Source organism: Ovis aries, chromosome Y (genome assembly GCF_016772045.2).
Source record: "Ovis aries strain OAR_USU_Benz2616 breed Rambouillet chromosome Y, ARS-UI_Ramb_v3.0, whole genome shotgun sequence".
In the NCBI taxonomy this organism is placed as follows: Eukaryota; Metazoa; Chordata; class Mammalia; order Artiodactyla; family Bovidae; genus Ovis; species Ovis aries.
In genome coordinates this window covers 8,470,086-8,490,810 of record NC_082741.1, presented here as the reverse complement: position 1 = coordinate 8,490,810, position 20,725 = coordinate 8,470,086, and the positions used below count along the sequence as shown (strand labels likewise).

Sequence of the window (20,725 nt, the reverse complement as noted above, 5' to 3'; positions counted from 1 at the left end):
TCATTTAGGTTCTATGAACAATTTTATAAAGATCAAATGACTTGATAGTTGTCCTAGAGTAAGCCGCCTTCTCTTGCCCATACCCAGAGTGGCATGCCTGTTTTCATTTTATTACAAAAAAAAAAAAATTTTTTTTTTCAAGCAAAGATAGGGTATAGCATGGGCTACTAAATTTTCTTCCCTAGCTACAAAAAAAACCCAGCATTTACTTCAGGCAAGTGTTCGACAACTCTAGACATCTAAGCAGGCACCTGGGCCAGGACCCGCGTGGGGACGCGATACGTCTCTGGGTAGAACCAGATCCGGCCAGGTGTGAAGCGCCTATCTTTCCGCGGGGCTTTACGATCTGAGCGGCGGCAGTGGCGCGTGAGCGGCGGCGGCAGCGGCGGGCGGGAGCGCGGAGGAGGAGAAAATAAGATCGTTGTTATACGGTCTTCCGCAGACCCTACCGCAGATCTTGCCGCGAGGCCACGGGCTTCTTGGGTTGCGGGGCCCGAATGGTTTCGATACGAGACACCGAAGAACCAACTTGGTAGAGACAGGGTCCCTTGTCTACCCTTCCGCATTTTCCTGGGTCTCTCTCCCGGGCGGTGACGTGACGTGCTGACGGCGGGCCTGTGCCGGAGAGCTGGGCCGCTTTTTGTCAGCTCCGAACTCGGCCCCTCCTCCCTTCCTCCGCCCGCCCTACCAGTAGGAGCCCGGCCCAGTGCTCCAGAGAAAGGTAGGCCTGCATCACCCGCCACCGTCACCGACCGCCCGCACCCGGGTCTGGTGAGTCTGGGGTGCGGCCGAAGCCGCGGGGCCTAGTTCGAGTGGGAGGCCTGGTCCGGGCCTAGGCGGCAGCGCGTGTGACACCCTTCAGTGCTAGGCCGAGGGATGTCGTTTTCGGCGCCGAGTAGGCCTCGAGGAGGCCGCAGTTACGCCAGGGGAGGAGCGCGGCGGCGGAGGCGCGCTCCGCAAACGGGCGGGACTTGGGGAAGAGTTGCCCGGTGGCCAGGGATACAGCCGAGGGACTCTAGGTCGGCGCCGAGTTCCCCCAGGGCTCCGCGCGCGGGCTAGGCCTAGCAAGGAGGAGATGGTTGCCAGCTTGAGGTGCCGCAGGCAACTATGTAAATATCAACAAGGGGGGCAGAGGGGGACAAGATGGTGGCGAATCTACGCTTGTTGCAGGGGCGCTTGAGGGGGTTGCTGGGAGGGGGAGCCGCCATTTTGAATGCGACCTCAGAAGAGAAAATTCCGTTACAATCCATGAGGTGGGGTTGGAGAGCCGGCGGCAGTGGCAGCAGCTCCGGTGTCGGAGAAGCATGGCACGGAGGCGTATGCGCGCGGAGGGGGCGTGCTGGCTCCCGGAAGCGGCCATTCTTCTCGTCGCCATGATGGACGCTTGGGTTCTTGGCGCTCGGCTGCAGCGCCACCTTTCTGCGTTGTTTGCCGTAGCCCGTTGACTGGCTGGCTGCTGCCGCTGTGTTTTGACTAAACCGCCAGTAGCCCGAGCCTGCGACTTAAGCCTTGGTTTGTAGTTCCCCGAGGGTAGTTAACACACAATGGCCGTCCAGGCTCCTGGGCTCACAGAGGCAAATGACAATCTCAGAAATGTTTTTTTTTACTTAAGTACAGTAGTTCATGACGCTTGGGAGTGCCTTCCATACGGTTTTCCAAAATTTGCCTCCCCTTTTCAATAATAAAAATGAAATTTGATGGGGGAGATAACGGCTCACTACTCTTTCTGGGTCACAAGATGCAAGCAAATTGCTGGAAAGCAACGTCTGAAGCCTTTTTTTCCTTAACTGGGAAGCTTACTGAAAAACTGCGTTTAAGCGGTTAGTGTTGATTTTGTGCTATATGTTAAACTTTGGAAATAAAATGTGATGCAGTGTTTATGGGTTCTTGTAGTCTTCTGTTTAGAGTTCGCCTTATTTGAAAAGTTTTACGATAACAGCTGCTTTGTTTTGTACTTTAGACTTCGTGGTAGGCTAGTATATTGGTAAAATGAAGCGCATGTGAACTTGCTGTGTACTATTAAAGATTGACAAAGTGTTTAAAATGAGAAGATGCTTGCAAGAGTTTTTTTCATAGGGATAGGAAGTCCACATTTGCGACTTCAGAAAAGGTTTCCTGAAGTGAGAGGCTTTCTGTTTTCAAAGGTACTTGCTGAAAATGTGTGGTACTTAATTAGGTGAGTTAGGAGTGGGAAAAAGGCAAACGTTAAGTATGAACCGTGTTCAGAAACACCACAAATTACAGTTTGAGTAGAGTGGATATATAAGTAGGGGAGGACTGGAAATTGAGATTAGAAATGGTAGATTCATACTAAAGTTGCAGACTGATGGAACAGCTATGCTCTGCTTCATGTTTATTTAGCAGTTCTGACTCCAATCATTGCAGAACTTTTAAAGTTGAGAAGTAATGAAAACTGGTGGTGGGTTCATCAGTGTTTTTGTTAGTAGAAAAATTACTGAGTTCTGCTGCTGTTTATTTCATCTGTCCTTAGCGTCTTCTATTTTTTTCTTTGCTAAGTTTTAGCACCAATTAACGTTTGCCTCAGAAATAGGCTTCTGTAGGGAACAAACTTTTACCTGACAGTGGTTGAAAATTACAGTAGTTTGGTCAGTTTAAAAACAAGAGTAATTCCTGAGAGCACAATGAATGACCGTCATATAGCCTTGTGCAAACTTTCTTCCCACTGGTGAAAGCAACTCCGTTTATGAAAATATCATTACTCTTCTGTAAACTAAGCTTTAAGGCTCATGTATTAATTTATGAATGTTCTAGGCGCAGGTTTCAGAAAACATGTTTTCTAGACTTGTAACAATGGTGTTCCTTCCATAAGAAAGAAAGAGTATCACATTTATCATGAACCATCGGTTTAGAAAATTTTAGAAACTCAATTGAAGGAGACAGATGGGAAGCAGGTTGCCAATATAGCCTAGTTGTTGAGGTGTGAAGGACAAACATAAATTGTAGAAGTAGTTGCTTTATATCTTGACAGCTGAGAAACAACTCTTAAGAAGATAGAACTGGTATGCTGCACTGTACATCAGCAGCAGATGTTCCAGTACAGCAACAGTGGATGTTCAAGATTAAGAGTATGTTAAACTCATATGTTTAATTGAGAATACAGGTAAGTGTATTACTTTAAAGCATTTCGATTAGAAACGATTAAATATAAAATGTTTTTTGCTTAAAGGGGTAGATTTTGATTATAGGAAGAACACTATTAGCCAACTATTTGGATTTATGTAGAAAAACATTACCTTAAAACTGCTTTTTGTGAATGCTTTCCCTGACGGTGTTTTAATTTATATGCTCACAAATTAATCTTCTTTGCATTATTTATGCTTATTGGCAGTAACAAATCTTAAAAAAATTTTCTTCAGCCCATTGTTTGAAATTTTGTTGAAATACTTAGGTGAGAAATGTAGATGGACATTTGATGTTTGTTCTCTTGAGCCTCATACTTTTACTCTATTTCTGTGTAGATTTTCGTACATTTTCTTTCACTGCCAGATATCTAGCCTAACATTCTGCTGATTGATTTCTCTTTAAAATTTTCTTGGGTTTGCTCATCTTATAAAAATAATTTCTTTTTTATCCCACATATTTCTGAATTCATTGTTTCCCAAATTACAAAACTGTTTCACAGTATATTAATTGGTGTGTCATATAAATGTTTTGTGCTTCAGGAACTGTTCCTCCTTTGTCAGCTGTGGTTCTTTTCCAAACCTAAATAAGGGCTCTCCTTTGAGATCAGTCCTCTCTTGTTTCCTCCAGTTTTCTTCCTTGGCTTACTGTCCCTTATTATGCTTACACTCTTGCCTAAGTTTCTCACCTAGCTTTTCTAGTTGCCTCTTGAACATCTCATTTGCCTTCTTGACACTTGTATTTAACATAGCTACAATAAAGTGTAATTTGACATCTGTTAGGTGCTCAATATTATGAGTTGGAAACCTATTTCTCCATGGAATCCCTTAACAACTCCTGCTTCTTGCTTTCCGTTTGTGACTTTAGTTTTCAAGCCTGCTTTCTTTGTCCCATAGAATGATATAGACATCTTTAATTTCCTATTAAATTTATCATATTTTAACTCTGGTTCATATTTTGTTTTCTTTGAAATAGTCCTGCTTGTACCAGACAGGTAGTCATCCTTGTCTCCCTAGCAAAAGGATCTGGCACATTATTTTCATTAAATGTTATTTGAATGGTTAAATGCAGAGATTTACATAAAGTTGAATAATTTTGCAATTGAAATAAACTAGATTAACATATGTTTTTGACAGGGTGTAAATAATAGGACATACTGTGTCCACTTCATGAAGGCACTTAGTTCAAATGGGAGCCAGGAGTAAACTTTCCTCCCTGTTCCATTCTACCCTCCTGCACTTCACCTGATAGAAATACAGTGAAAGTGTTATTGGCTAAGTTCTGTGTGACTCTTTGCAACCTCTTATACTGTAGACCACCAGGCTGGTCTGTCCATGGGATTTCAGGCACGAGTACTAGAGTGGGTAACCATGTCTTTCTGGGGCTTTTCCTGATCCTCAGATTGAACCTCCATCTCCCATGTTGCAGGAGGATATTTACTGTCTGAGCCATCAGGAAAGCAGATAAAAAAGTTAGTCCATTATTATTAGTATTTTTCAGTGGTGGTGATGATTCAGTTGCTAAGTCATGTCTGAGTCTTGGCAACGCCATGGACTGTAGCCTGCCAGGCTCCCCTGTCCATGGGATTCTCCAGGCAAGACTACTGGAGTGGGTTGCCATTTCCTTCTGCAGGGGGGTCTTCCCGACCCAGGGATCAAACCCTGGTCTCCTGCATTCCAGGTAGATTCTTTACCAACTGAGCTTTGAGGGAAGCCCTATTTCAGTACATTTTATAAAATATGCATATATTTATAAAGTAAGTCCTTTTAAAGAATTCAGTTAAATTGTTTTCCTCAATCTTAGTTCTTTTTCTTTTCCCTAGAAGCAATTGATGTCCTTGGCATTGTATACCCAAAACAACATCTGTGTTTTACAGTTACTGAAAATGCGTCCCGTTAAATGTTTCATTTAGTATTTTTTCATTTAAGTCACACAGTCACTTTTTGCAGGACACTTAATGTTACATAGGGGTCTAGATTAGTGGTTCCTGGAATGTGGTCCAGGAACCCCTGGGGATCTCTTAATTTTTTTTAGGGTGTTGTGAGAGAATAGCTTACGTTTTTTTTCATAAAAATACTAAGAACTTCTTTACTCTCCTTCCTCTATAACTGTAGTGTAGTAGTGTGTAGTAGTTCTTTTCAGAGGCCAGTATGACCAGTTGTGTACAAATGAGGAAGTGGATAGGGGAGTACAGCAGTCTCTCTTAAGTTACATATTAGATTTCCAGAAAATTCAGTTTTTCTGAAAATATTTTGGTACTATTCATACATTAGCATTAGTAAGTTATAGATTAGTTTTAATGAAGTGTTGCTTAAACTTTCCATTTAACAGAATATTGGTCGTGGAGCTGCTTTATATATATATATATATTTGATTTTTTTATAATTGCTTTTTATATATATATATTTTTTAACTGTTCAGTGAATTGCTCATTTAAATTCATGACCCATTGTTTGTCTTCCTTCAGTTTTATTATGCACTGTGTAAGTTTAAGGCAAGAGTTTCATGTACTGTGAAAAGATTATCATAGTAAGTTCATTGAATACCAGTCATCTCACAGATACATAGTTAAATAAGTGGAAAAAAAATATTTTTACCTTTGGTAATAACTGTTAGGTTTATACGTAACATACAGCAGTGTTCAACTATGTTTGTCATGCTGTACATTACATCCTTAGTACTTAGTAAGTGGAAGTTTGTACTTTTGGACTGCCTTTGTCCACTTCCCACTCCCCCAACCACTCCCTCTAGTAACCACAAATCTGATCTGTTTTTCTGTGAGTATGTTTGTTCTAGTTGACCTGCAACAGTTATGTTAGATCGTTAATACACAATCTATGATGTTTCTGCTTAATCTCTACATTTCAGTGTGATCTTCAGCGTAAGTCTTGTTATAGTCTGTTGCCACACAAGGATACTGCAGTTACTGACTCTGTTTCCCACACTGTATTCATGCTTATAATTCATTTATTTTGCAGCTGGAAGTTATTACCTATTAATCTCCCTCACCTGTTTGTTTCCTTTTTCCATCTTTCACCCATATAACTACCTCTTTCTTCTCTGTTTTTTTTCTTTAATATTTGTTCATTTGTTTCTTTAGATCTCACATATAAGTGAAATCACAGTATTTGTGATGTTTTACTAATTCTGATATCCTGTATGATTTTTCACATCACAAATGGAAGTAGTTAATTCTGTTCTTTTATATGGCTGATGTGCTACATCTTAATCCAGTCATCATCTTAATCCATTCATCTTGGCTGATTCAAATACTCCTGCAGTGAGCATAGGGGTATATGTATCTCCTCTAATTACTGTTTCATTTTAATAAATATTTAGGAGTGGAATTGCTGGGTCTTATGCAGATCTATTTTTCATTTTTTAAGGAATCTTCATTATTCTCTTCATGGTGGGTGTACTAGTTTATATTCCCACCCACAGTGCAAAAGTGTTCATTTTTCTTCACATCCTTGCCGATACTTACCTGTTGTCTTTTGGGTACTAGCCATTCTGATGGATGTGCCATCTCATTATAGTTTTGAATTCTTTTTCTTTAATAATTAGTGATGTTGAGCATCTTTGTGTGTGTACTTTGACTGTCTGTATTTTAGGGAAATGTCTATTCAGATTTTCTGCCCATTTTTTGATTGCGTAGTTCATGAGTTTGGTTTTTTCCTTTCTTTTTTTGGTATGTGACTTTTCCATTTTAGAGATTAACTCCGTATCAGCTATATCCTTTGCAAATGTCTTCTTCCATTCAGCTAGGGACCTTTTCATTTTGTTGATAATTTTCCTTTGCTGTGCTAAAGCTTAGTAGTGTGATGTCATTCCAGACTTGATTCTTTTTACTTCCCTTATGAGAGAAAATATGTATATGAAATACTAATAGTGGTGTCAAAGTGCTTACTCCCTGTGCTTTCTTCTAGAATCCTTATGGTTTCAGATCTTACCTTTAGATCTTTAAAAGTACTGAGGGGTATTTTTTGTGTGTGTGCATAATGTGAGAGAGTAGTCCAGATTGATTGTTTTGGATATAGTTGTGCAGTTTTCTCAGTGGTTTTTATGAAAGAGGTTCTCTTTTCCCAATTGTATTATTCTTGCAGTTATAGATTAGTTGTATAAACATGGGCAATTCCCTTGTATGTAACTGTTTTAATTTGCTTGTTTATATTTACTTATTTGGCTGTACCAGGACTTCGTTGCACCAACTGGTATCTTTTGTTGTGGCATGTGAACTCTTTGTTGCAGCATGTGGGATCTAGTTCCTTGATCGGGGATTGAATATAGTTTCACTGCATTGGGAGCATGGAGTCTTAACCGCTGGACAGTGAGGGAAAGCCCCATGATTTGTTTCTGATACTATGTTTTTGTCTTTAACTTTTACCAGTTTGGTTTGTGGTATCTTCTTGTTTAGGTTTATTCTTTATGGAACTCTCTTTGGGTCTTTGATTTGGGTGACTGTTTCCATTCCCACATTAGCAAAGTTTTCAGCTTTTAGCTCTTCAAATATGTTCTCTGCTCTCTTTCTCAGTCTCTTCTGAGACTCTCTGTAATGTGAGTATCAGTACACTTGAAGTTATCCAACATGACTCTAAAGGTATTCTTGTTTTCATTCCTTTTTTCTTTTTTCAGTTCAGCATGAGTGATTTGCACTAGATTCTTCCAGCTCATTAATTTCTCTGTATCATCTACTCTGCTGTTGATTCTTTCTACCTTTGCTGTATTATTGTTTGGTCATTGTTTATATTTCCTGGCTGTTAAAAAGTTGTGACTTCGCACTTGTGCATCTGTTTTTCTCCCAAGTTGTTTGATCATCTTTATGATCATTTTCGTGGGTCTTTATTGAGGAGATTGCCTGTCTCCAATTTATTTAGTTCCCCTTGAGGTTTTACTTCAGTGCATGTGGCAGTTTTGTTATGTTTCCTGACTTTGGATAAGTGGACTTTTTTAGGAGATATTCTATGCATCCCAGCAGAGCTGACTCCTGTCTGGTGACCAGGACTGTATGCTGTATGCATGCTCCCATTGTGGGCTGTGTGAATCTTTTTGTTATGCCAGGGTGACTGCTGTGGGTCATCTGGTAGGAATACTTGCCTCAAGTCTGGTTGCTTGCCAGGCTCTGCCTTATACAGAAACAGCTGGGTACTCATAGATGTGTCTGGTTTTATAGGGGCATCTGGCTGTGGAGTATTAGCAGGTCTTGGGGTTGGTGCTGGTCCAGTAGTGGGCAGAACTGAGTCCCTGGTCTCTGGTAGTAGAGCTTTAGGTATCCTAGAGTTGGTGTTGGCAGGCCCAGTTCTGGCTGGCTGGCTGTGAAGTCCCATGGGGTTCCCAGTCTGGGGTTTCATGCTATGTGCTGATGCACTTCTATTTGAAATCAGTTCCCAGGACAGCTGTAGGCTCAAGAACTTTATGGTAGCTGGTCACCTGGTTATGGTAGCGGGTTGCCTGGTTGTGGGGCTTTGTCCCCTCCTGGCTAGTTCCTTAGCATGAAACCTCCAAGAACTGGTGCTGCCAGACTGGTGGACAGGCAGCTAGAAGGAGGATTTCAGAATGATGCTTCTTGCCAGCACCACTACTGCATGGTAGAACAAAGCTCCCTAAAGTGGGTGCCTCCAGTGACTATGTCTCCAGATTGAGCTCCCATTTGCCTCTTGCCTCTCTGGGGTTGTCTCCCAAGATTAGGTATCAGCAGGCTGTTCTGACCTAGGTGTCTTTCAAACTCTTTCAAACTGCTGCTTCTGTTTGTGCCTTTTAAGAAGGGAGTCTATTTCCTGTAGCCCTACGGGTGTCCTTAAAGTAAGGCCCACTGGCTTTCAAAGCCAAGTATTCTGGATACTTGTACTCCTAGTGCAAGAGTTACTGGCCATGGAGCCTAATGTGGTGCTTCAATTCTTTCTTCCTTAGTTCTGCAGTTGTGATTATCCTGCCACTTCTGGATATGTGTAGGTCTCGATGGTTCTGTATATCCACCCCTTCTCTCTTGTCTTTTCATAATTCTTATTTTATATTATTTTAGTTGTGGAAGCTAATCTTATCTTATCAGTACTTATTCTGTAAATAGATAAAGTTATGGAGTGTCCATGAGAGGAGCTGAGCTGAGGGTCTTCCTACTCCTCCATCTTAGCTACCTTCCACTGACACATTTTTCTTAATGATTTTAAAGCTTTAGTTTTATGTTTGTGTAAAAGTGATTGGCTGATTACTTAAACTGCAGATAACCTTCTTTCAGTTTGTGAGTTTTCTTTTAGCTTTGTTTCTACCGTATTTTGTTGAGTGGAACTTAATAGATCATTTTAAAGAGATCTCGGGTGACATGTCTTTTCTGTCTTCAGTAAATTTCCTGCCTGCCACAGGTCTTTAAAGTTTTCTTTTAAAAAAATATGTATAGATTATTAGCATATCTAGAATATTTTTTTTAATATTTTTGATGTTAGATTCTGATACTATTTTTTTTAATGTAAACTTTCTGTCACTGATTTGTAATTCAAGTGTTAAATTGCTGTAGTTTGGTGCCATTGGTCTGTTCATATCTGTACACAATGTTTTTAAAACTAACTTTGTAATAAAATCTTTGTATATGTTCTTTTCTTCAGAATTGTTTCAGTTGTCTTTCTCCTTTAGCTTTTTCAATTGAAAAAATTACTAGTTTTTTGTATTTGCCACAAATTTATAGTGTATATGAGCACATGTATGTCTTTAATGAAGGTGACTTGTCGGTTTCCATCAGCTCAGTTCAGTCGCTCAGTCATGTCAGACTCTTTGTGACCCAACAGACTGCAGCATGCCAAGCTTCCGTGTCCATCACCAACTTTTGGAGCTTGCTTAAGCTCATGGTCATTTACTTGGTGATGTCATCCAACCATTTTATCCTCTGTAATCCCCTTCTCCTGCCTTCAGTCTTTCCCAGCATGAGGGTCTTTTCTAGTGAGTCAGTTCTTTCCACAGGTTGCCAAAGTATTGGAGTTTTCAGCTTCAGTATCAGTCCTTCCAGTGAATATTCCGTACAGGTTCCCTGATGCTGGGAAAGACTGAAGGCAGGAGAATGGGATGACAGAGGATGAGATGGTTGATGGCATCACCAATTAGCTGAACAAACGTGAGTTTAAGCAGGCTCCAGCAGTTGGTGATGAACAGGGAAGCCTGGCATACTGCAGTCCTTTGGGTTGCAAAGTGGGATAATGTAATTATACATATATATTATCCCCCCATCCCTGTAGTTCAAACAGGGTAAAGAATCTGCCTGCAACACAGGAAACCAGGGTTTGACCCCTGGGTTGGGAGCTTCTCTGAAGAAGGGTACGGCAAGCCAATGCAGTGTTTTTAAAATAAAGAAGAACCACATTAGAACCATATGAAAAAAGAGAAAACTGTGTAGACAGTGTTAGTAAGAAGAATGTCCTCGTATTTTTTCTTTGACCTGTCCACACAGTGTTCTCCTGCCAATTTGCCTACTCTGAAAGTCCTCCAGTGTATCTAGGAAGATCTCTGTACCTGTTGTGTGCAGTGGAGCATCAATTCAAACTCAGATCTTGCCTTACTCCAGCTTATACTTGCTCCCAAATCCACAGTTGACCACAAAGTCCACAGTCTAATGCTAATTGTGGTGATTTAATCCCCCACATCTGCTGCTGGAGTGAATTCCCTTCCTCCTCTTTGCTCACACATCCAGTCCCTGGTTTTCTGCTTGGTTTGTGGCATGCCTCTGCTTGGACTGCTCTCCAGTATCTATTCCTCACTCAGACTTAGGAGGGTGAAAGCAGCAACATATTAGGGCTCAGGTGCTCAAACTGGACTGGGGAGAGCAAGGGGGACAGCAGACACAGTGGTGTGTGTAGAGTGTCTGGTGTGGCCAGGAACTGCCAGAAGTCACCATGGTCTGAGGCAGGTGACTGGCTTCCCAGGGGAGTTGCCTGCAGGTTGTGTGTCCCTCAGCAGAGTTGAGCCCCTCAGGCTCTATGGAAGGTATGGGCAGCAACTTGTGCTGGCTCACAGCTTGGTGACAGCTATGGCCACTGGGGTCAAGATTGCACACCTCTTGTTCTCCACCTCTGGCCCACACACTGGCCCTAGCAGTTGTCAAGTGGCCATGGAGGTGATCTCTCTTCTAGGATCATAATCTGTAGTACATATAGTCTTGCCTCTGTCACTCATGCTGGATTTAGTGTAATCTATCTCCAGGGTCACAGTCCACTGAGGCCTTACCACCTGCAACACTCTTGAACGTCAAGTCCTGCATTCTGCAACACGTGGAATTAGAACATTCACATGGCAATGATCTTTTGTCTCTCTGGAATGCCCAAGGTTTTCCCTAGATTCCATCAGCTGTGTCTTCCTAGCCCCTCAGTATATCCTCACAACAGCCAACCCCAGTTCTCTGCGTGGGGTCTGAAGCCTGAGCTTGAGTACCCAGCCCAGGAGTGCAAGCCAGTTCTCTGCTGAGAACTGTTACTCAGCAGTGATCTCTGTGGTTAGTTTTCTCCATTTTTGCTTTCTGAGCACCTGCACTGCCCTCTGAGGTTCTGAAGCTCCTCCTGTCCCCCACCTTGAGTGTGCAGAAACTTTTCATCCTTCAGGACTCCCTACCCCAGGTGCAGGTCATGTCCTGAAATTATTTGTGTCTTCTTTTATCTTTATTTTTCACCTTACTTCATTCTGAGGAGATTGGCTTGCCTTACTGGAAGGCTGGGGTCTTCTGTCAGTGTTAAGAGGTATTCTGGAGGAGTTGTTCCATATGCAGATGAATTTTTGATGTTTTTGTGGGGAGATTCTCTCTGCCATCTTGAAAATTCCTCTATAGACTTTTTAAAGTCCTTTCATAACATTTTGTTAATCATCATCATAATCTTTTTTCTTGCCATTAAACACTCTGTTGTGTGTCATCAGCACTGTTCTTTGGTTGTGGTGTAAGTCGCTCAGTCATGTTCTCTGATTTTTATGGACTGTAGTCCCACAGGCTCCTGTGTCCATGGAATTCCCCAGGCAAGAATACTGGAGTGAATTGCTGTGCCCTCCTCCAGGGTATCTTTCCTACCCAAGAATCAGGTCTGTGTCTCTGACAAATTCTTTACTTTTTGAGCCACCAAGGATGCCTCTTGATTACTAGTACAATTTTTTTAATTCATGCGTTAACTCCCTGTGATAATATCTGTGGCCCGCATTGTTTTGGGCCAAGCTGCTCCTTGAAGGGTCCTTGTTCTCTGACCAAGGGTTTGAGCTTGGACCCCTGGCTCTGAAAGGGCTGAGCCCTAACCACAAAGCTGGGAGTTCTCAGTACATAATATTTTGTCCTAAACTTGATGAAAAAGTTTGAAACTCAGTGCCGGGGTCCAGCCCTTTGGATCCAGGATAATTTGAAGGGGAGATGGAGTAGGCGTCCTGGGAAAGAACTTATTTAACTACAGATATAAAGAGAGATTAGAAAAGGATAGTGTAGTAGGAAAATTAGTGGAGGAAAAGAGGCTGAATAACTTGGTTTACATGGAATACCAATAAAACTCCAAGACAAGGAATTTGTACCATACGTAGGCACCATACATAGGCCACTGGTGCCCACTTGAATAGCAGAAGGTGCCCCACCTTGGGCTCCCTCTCGCGTGGGTCTTAAAAGCCAGGGCAAGTAAGTAGGCATGGCGAGCATCCACGCTTCAGATGGGAATTCAGTCAGAAGGGGGAAAAAAAGAACGACATGGGGAAATCAGTCTTTCCAGAAACTGATCCGTTTTCTTTATTTTCAGGTTTCCTTATGTACCTTTTTTTACACAGACAAATGGAAATTTTAAAGTCACATGGGGGTCAGCAGTCCTGACCTTTTAGCAAAATCAGGTGCTTCATAGAAATGTATACAAAAAGGTCTTAGGGGTTTTACATCATCTTCTGGCCATGAGGCCTGCTGACATTTTATGGCCCTTTCTGATAACGGTCAGTCAACCAGAAAACTTATTTTTTCCAGGGGTGATTTTTTCTTAAACTAGGCCACACCCTCTGAAGGTACCAGATAAGTTGCATTCACTATAGGGTGAGGGTGCAGGGGGTTTTAATCAAGAAAAGGAATTTACTTAGCCTAAGGTTTAACATGATTACTATCAAAGATTAATACTTATTTCTCCCATATGCTAGTTATATTCATTATAAGGGCAGGGAATATGGAGATTTAGCAGCAAATATTGGCTCAACAAATGAAAAACCCTTCACCAATATAATTTCTAATCAACCCACTATACTATACTAATAATTTTCTAACTTCTCAAAAGAATCTGTATTTAGAAAGTTTAAAGCATCTTGTGCCTCTCATGGTTGGGAGGCTGTAAACAATCACATGTGGCTGGACGAACCTGCTCAGGCAGGCTAGAGAACCTTTAGAGGAGTTTGTAAATTGAAACACTCTTGTCACGCCCAGGAATTTTTATTAACTGGAGCTGTAGGTTAACACCTTCTCCGAAAGAGGTTGGGGACAGCCCCCCGTAAAGTCAGAGGTGTAGGTAAGAGCATAAAGCAGTAAAGTAGGCAGACTCTGGTTTTCGGGGGTAGATGCTTGGGAACAGGGGGTCTCCTGAGGCTCGATCCCGCCTTTGTGTAATGCCGAGCCTCCTTCCTCATGACCTTTGTCACGGGTGGAGTTCCTCACGGTGGTTCCTGGCAACTCAGGGCATTGAAATGCTTAATCTTAGTGGAATTAGAGTTTAGTTTTATCATCTGGCTCCAGAATCTAAATTTACACTGCTTAAACGTATACCATGCCATACATTGGTTTTCATAGGTATCTTGCAAACCTTTGTTAACTATATTGTGTTATATTGTTTTTTATAACAATATATTCTTAGGAAATAGTTATATAGCCTATAACTTTCATAGACTTAGGGAATAGCAGTTTTTTTAATGTAATAATTTCTGGTTATAATTTATAATACTTTAGATGAGCAAAAATTGATTATGCAACCTTGTAGTATTACATGCATGAATGCATTGCAGATTCTGAGGTGTGTTTCTCCCTTAGAGGTCAACATCTCTGAAATTGAAATGCCTTTTACGGTTGATGGGGTCTTATAATCATTGCTGTTCATAAAGCATACATGATATACTTTATCACAACCCTCAGTATTCAGAAACTTCATTTTGTATCTCTTAATTGGAAAATGGCTATGCTGCTGCTCCCTGTCAGACAGTATCACTGAAGGTAGAATAAATTGCTGTTGGAAAATTTTAAAGAAGTTAAAAAGCAATAAGGGTGGGTTCGTTGTTTCATAGTTCAGTCATATACAATGATAATATAGTCTTTTTATTACAAATTTCCAGTTTTGAATGGTAACTGCTTAACTTCAGCAAAAATGAAATGATGACTTTAGTCAAAAAAATACAGTGCTATCATTAAAGTTTATGACTTCTTTGACATGAAAAGAAGTTCTACAAATGATAAGGGGTATTTCTTTATGAAAATTTTTGTCAGGAGAATGTTATTTTTAAACATGAATATTGAACAGCTTTGAGCAGAACAGGTAGCCAGGGTAGGCCCTGAATGAAATGTGAAAAAGTTTTAATATTCTAAATGAATTTCTTTAGGTTGTTAATTTTTTACACACTGAACTCCCAATATATGTTATAGAATTTTAACTTACGACAAATTTATATCAGTTTATTTAGCAGTAGTTTTTTTTAGTGGTACGTAAAGTCATAGTTCATCTGTTACTTGAGAGTGTCCATAGAGTCTGTGACATCCAGTGTAATACTAGTTAATGGTCTTGTTGTAGGAAGGGAGGCCCCCTCCAGGGCCCCAAGAGTGGGCTTTTGTCTAACCGTGGGAAAAAAATGTCCGAGGAGACATGTGCTGACAAATCAAGAGACTTTATTGGAAAAGGGCACCTGGGCAGAGAGCAGCAGGGTAAGGGAACCCAGGAGAACTGCTTTGCACATGGTTCAGTCTCAGGGTTTTGGTGATGGGATATGTTTCCAGATTCTGGCCAATCATTTTGACTCAGAAGCCTTCCTGGTGGCACACATTGCTCAGCCAAGATGGATGCTTGCGGGAGGGATTCTGGAAGGTGATCAGACACATGATGTTTCCTTTTGACCTTTCGTAAACTCTTCTGGTTGGTGATGAGTTACTAGTTCTGCATTCCTTACCAGGACCTCCTGTCATAAAATAACTCATGCATATGGTTACCAGGGTGCCTGACCAGAGTGGGTGGTTTCACTCCCCTAACAACTCCCCCATGAGGCTTCATACTCAAGACACTTCTTGAGAATTGGGGCAGAGGTCTCTTTATTCCATAACTTCTTCCTACTGTGCATGGACATAGTTCTCCCTAGTAGAGCAGAATCTCTACCTAATCTTAGTTGAGGTGTTTCATATCTGGAACCAGCTTCCAGCCTTGTAGTAACATCATTTTGGCTTGGAACTGTTGGAGTCTACTGGAGATAAATTTTGTAAGGAGTTGTAGTATTACATGGGCCAAATAGGAGGCCTAATAAGATAGTAATCTCTGGACCTAGAGGTGGCAGGAGCCAAGAAGGGGAAAAGGGAGAACTCTACACACCTGTTGAACTCAAATCTTGTATCTTTGTGGCCTGTTTGAAAAACCCCTTGATATCTTGCTTGGCCCTGCTGAGACTGGTAATAACAAACAGCATTCTTCCTTTAGATAGAGGCAAGTGCCCCGCTGCCCTGCAGTCAGTAAATCTAGGGCCTAACTATTTTGTAGTACCATTGTGGCTGGGGAGTTTTAACTGGGATTGTAGATGTTGGAGGATCCTCACAGTTTTTTCTGTGAATACAGCAGTGTGAGTAAAATGTTGGTGAAATTTATGTAAATAAGTTCTCTTAGTGGCAGCTCCTGTCAAACCAGCAGTCAACCCTAATGCCGGGAAAAGGAGGGGTAACTACTACTGCATCATGTATCCTTTGGTGGATACGTACTGATAAAGGCAAGGAGGTATTATTACTTCAGACCAGATCTTCATGGGGGATGACATACCCCAGGGAGCAACTTCCTGACCAAAAAGGTGGCAGAGATAAATAAGCTTTATCCCCACATGTGAAGTAGACATCATGACTGGGTTCAAGTTGGCAATAAAATGGGTTGGCCAGAGGGGGGACAGGATTTCCATCTACCTTAAAACTGAAGCCCAGGTGCACTGGGTGATAGCATAATGAAAAAGGGGCAGTCCTTTAGCTGCTGGGAGGAGACTGGCACTCCACTTGCTGCAAAAATGGCAGCAGTGAGGCATTTAGGAAGGAATCTAGTGTTTTCAGGGATTCTGGGATTTGTCCTTAAGGTAGAGAGTATCTCCTTTAGGTTCCCACCATAGGCTTAGGTTTCTAGGGCTAGGGACTCCTACAGGGGAGTAACAGGGGTTGGAGTTGCCTGTCCAGTTTAGAAACCAGGATAGATGGGTGTGGTTTTCGGTTGTCCAGAACATGATTTTTGAGACTGGCTAACAGTATCCAACCTAGACAGTATATTCAAAAGCAGAGACATTACTTTGCCGACTAAGGTCCGTCTAGTCAAGGCTGTGGTTTTTCCTGTGGTCGTGTATGGATGTGAGAGTTGGATTGTGAAGAAGGCTGAGTGCCAAAGAATTGATGCTTTTGAACTGTGGTGTTGGAGAAGACTCTTGAAAGTCCCTTGGACTGCAAGGAGATCCAACCAGTCCATTCTGAAGGAGATCAACCCTGGGATTTCTTTGGAAGGAATGATGCTAAAGCTGAAACTCCAGTACTTTGGCCACCTCATGCAAAGAGTTGACTCCTTGGAAAAGACTCTGATGCTGGAATGGATGAGGGACAGGAGGAGAAGGGGACGACATAGGATGAGATGGCTGCATGGCATCACTGACTCGATGGACTTAGTCTGAGTGAACTCCAGGAGTTGGTGATGGACAGGGAGGCCTGGCGTGCTGTGATTCATGGAGTCGCAAAGAGTTGGACATGACTGAGTGACTGAACTGAATTGAATAGTATCCAAGGAGAGCCTCATGTTCCAGGATAGGTATAGCATGTCAGTTCTGCTTGAACTTCTTAGTTCCCAGACTTTGGTCTGAATCATAATGACCTAGAGAAATTTCTAGATCCTGGTTTTCTCTGTCACTTCTGACAGTGAAGGTTACCTGACACTGAGTTGTCCAGATTTCCCACTGACATTCTTGTTAGGGAGTCACTTTTTAGACAGACAGGGAAGGTCACTTGGGAATGTCAGCAAAGAGAGAAAATAAGGGCTTGGATGAGATTGCAGTTATCGTGGGAGTACATATAGACAGCTATTGCTAATACCAAGGCAGGAGGTATTTTCTTCCCTTTTACCAAAAAGCCATGTGCCAACCAGTCGGGGTGCACTGGGTGACAGCATGTAGGTGGACTGGAAGGGTGGGCTGTTGATACCCTGGGATAGGTTGGATATATCCCTAGCTTCTGCAGCTAATGCAGATCCAGCAAGGTTGGTTAGGTTGAGTTGAGAAATAGTGTGGTTTCCAAGCATTTGTGCGTCATTTAGGGAGATACTGATAGCTGTACAGAGAGACATGATCTGGAAGAGAAGGAACATCATAATGGATGCGTTTTACTTATCTGTGGGAGATTTGATGGGGTTCCACCTGAACAAGAGTCTGAGATCTTCAGTAGGTTCACAGGAATAGTTGTCTCCTGGTTTTGGAGTCTCAGCCCGTCTCTCTCTCCTTTAGGCCGTAGGATTTTATTCTAGAATTGTGGACCCCAGGCAGGTAGACCCTTCACTTTTACAGCAGTTGAGGTTGCTAGGACCACCTTATATAGCCCTGTGCCATTTCTTGGACAGCTGGCTTAGACTCCCTTTCTCTTGCCAGGTCTTTACTAATACTTGGTCCTCCAGCCCTACTTAAGGATTTTTCAAGTTCTCCCGTGTTCTCCATATTGTCAAAGTTTTTATTGAAATGTTCCTAGATCAGTTACATGTTTTAGGAGTGCATTCATGTCCTCATCAAAAAATAAATCAGAAGGATGGGATTCCATACATCATTTCATAGGGGCTTAATAATAGTGGCTGTTTGGGGGCTGCCTATACCCTCATGAAATTAAAAGACGCTTACTCCTTGGAAGGAAATTTATGGCCAACCTAGATAGCATATTCAAAAGCGAAGACATTACTTTGCCAACAAAGGTCCAATGGATGTGAGTTGGACTGTGAAGAAAGCTGAATGCCAAAGAATTGATGCTTTTGAACTATGGTGTTGGAGAAGACTCTTGAAGAGTCCCTTGGACTACAAGGAGATCCAACCAGTCCATTCTACAGGAGATCAGTCCTGGGTGTTCATTGGAAGGACTGATGCTAAAGCTGAAACTCCCAAAACTTTGGCCACCTCATGCAAAGAATTGACTCATTGGAAAAGACTCTGGTGCTGGGATGGATTGGGGGCAGGAGGAGAAGGGGACGACATAGGATGAGATGGCTGGATGGCATCACCGACTCAATGGACATGAGTCTGAGTGAACTCCGGGAGTTGGGGACGGACAGGGAGGCCTTGCATGCTGCAATTCATGGGGTTGCAAAGAGTCAGACATGACTGAGCAACTGAACTGAACTGAACTGAACTGAACTGTACCCTCATGAGGCCTATGAGTAGCATATAGATCTATTTATTATGTGTTTCTTGACATAGTTTGGCCAGAGCACTTTTAAAGGCATGGTTGGCTCTTTCCACCTTCCCTGAGACTTGAGGGTGCCAGAATGAATGGAGACCATGTTTGATTTCTAAGCATGCAGCCAACTGCATGGGATACTGTGGCTGTAAATCAGGGCTTGTAATTGGGGTGGCCCAAACCTAGGCACTGTCTCCTTCAGCAGAACGTTGCAGATTTCTGTAGCTTTCTCTGTCTTTATAAGGAATGCTTCAGTCCATCCTATGAATGTGTCAACAAGGACTAGCAAATAAGAGAATCCTTGGGTCTTTGGCATGGCTGTAAAATCCACCTGCCAGTCCTCTTGGGGATGTGATCCCTGATGTTGGACAGGTTTAATTAGAGGAGGTGGCAAGGGTCTGGTTTTTGGATTATTTCTTAGACAGGTATCACAATTCTGTGTGACCTGTTGAAGAGCCTTAGCCAACTGGGGGTGGTAGAGAATGGACTTCAGTAAGGTTTCCAGCTTGTCTCTTCCAAAATGGGTACTTTTATGTAGAGTTAGTAGTTTTCCAAACCTAAGAGTCAGGGAGTATTGTTTGGTCCTGATCAATCTGGAACTACCCATGCCTCCCAGCCCTGGCTGGCATATCCAGAATGTTCCTCTGGGATATAATTTGGAGTCAGAGTTTTCTTGGAGGGGAAAAGGGCAGATAGTAGTGACGGGGTAGCTTCCCTAGAGGCTGGTTTTGCCTCTTGATCAGCTTTCTTATTTACTGGGTCTCCTTTTCTTGTCCCTTTTGGTGATCTTTGCAGTGGATAACAGCTAATTATCAGGAAGTTTGCCTCCAGGAGCCTGAGAATGGGCTCTTTGTATTTAATAGGAGAGCTTCGAGGACTGGGCATCCATCTTGCCTTCCAAATTGCTGCTTGGGTATGCAGAATGAGGAAAGCATATTTAGAGTCTATGGATGGAGGAGCTGGTAGGCTGCAGTCCATGGGGTCACTGGGAGTCGGACATGACTGAGCGACTTCACTTTCACTTTCATGTGTTGGAGAAGGAAATGGCAACCCATTCCAGTGTTCTTGCGTGGAGAATCCCAGAGGCAGAGGAGCCTGGTGGGCTGCTGTCCATGGGGTCGCACAGAGTCAGACACGACTAAAGCGACTTAGCAGCAGCAGCAGCATGTACATTAATCCTCTTTCCTTCCCCTAATTCCAAGACTGTTGGTCAGGGCAAAAAGTTCATCTTTCTGAGCTGAGTGCTTGGGAGAAGAGACCCAAGCACTTTCCCTAGTTTCTTCTAGGCTCACTACAGCATATCCTGCTTTCCTCTCTCCTTTTTCTGCAAAACTACTGACATCTGTGTACCTGTCTTCCTTTGGGTCAGATTAGGGTGTTTCCTGATAGGTCAGGGCAAGAAGAGTTCAACTCACCTATGATTTGAATGTGATGGTGGTCAAAAGGGAAGTATGGAGATCTGGCTTTAAGGTGGTGGTATTTTAAAGTCTGACACTCCCTTAATTTCATTTTTGGCGTGTCGAGGAGGGCTTGTTATTGGGTGATCCCTCCCCCTGTCATCCATCTATCCCTTTTAGTTTCCAAGACTGCTTGCACCTGGTAAGGCATATATACACTGTGGTAGGCTGACCAGGGTCAGCTTAGATGCCTTTTTAACCATGAAAGTGGTGGCCATTACTGCCCAGAGGCAAGTGGGCCACCCTCAGGCCACCTCATCTAGTTGTTCTGAGAGGTAAGCTGTGGGTTGTAATTCAGGACTCATCATTTGGCCTAACATCCCAAGAGCAGTTCCTACCCTTTCAGAGACATACAGCCTGAAAGGCTTTCCCTGGTTTGGGAGGCCCTATGACTGTAGTGACAAGACGCTTTCAGGGCATTAAAGGCAAACTTTTGGGTCTCATCCCAGTCAAGTGGCTCCTCCTCTTTCCCTCTTTAACCTCTCATATAGGGGTCAGGCCAGATTCAGGGATCCAGACC

At 42.6% G+C, this 20,725-nt stretch overlaps 1 protein-coding gene across 11 annotated transcripts in view; it reads left to right on the top strand.

Annotated features, from left to right (window-relative positions):
• The first annotated feature begins 288 nt into the window (after positions 1–288).
• Positions 289–20,725, top strand: part of LOC132659061 (zinc finger Y-chromosomal protein) — an 80,686-nt gene continuing 60,249 nt past the window's right edge. For 4 of the 11 annotated variants that reach the window (XM_060408716.1, XM_060408711.1, XM_060408714.1 and 1 more), the window contains exon 1: positions 289–721. The gene's annotated coding sequence lies outside the window, so the exon portion shown is untranslated. Of the gene's footprint in view, positions 1,110–2,989; positions 3,122–8,827 lie in introns of those variants that run through there. The other 7 variants (XM_060408715.1, XM_060408707.1, XM_060408713.1 and 4 more) reach the window with 4 other exon arrangements.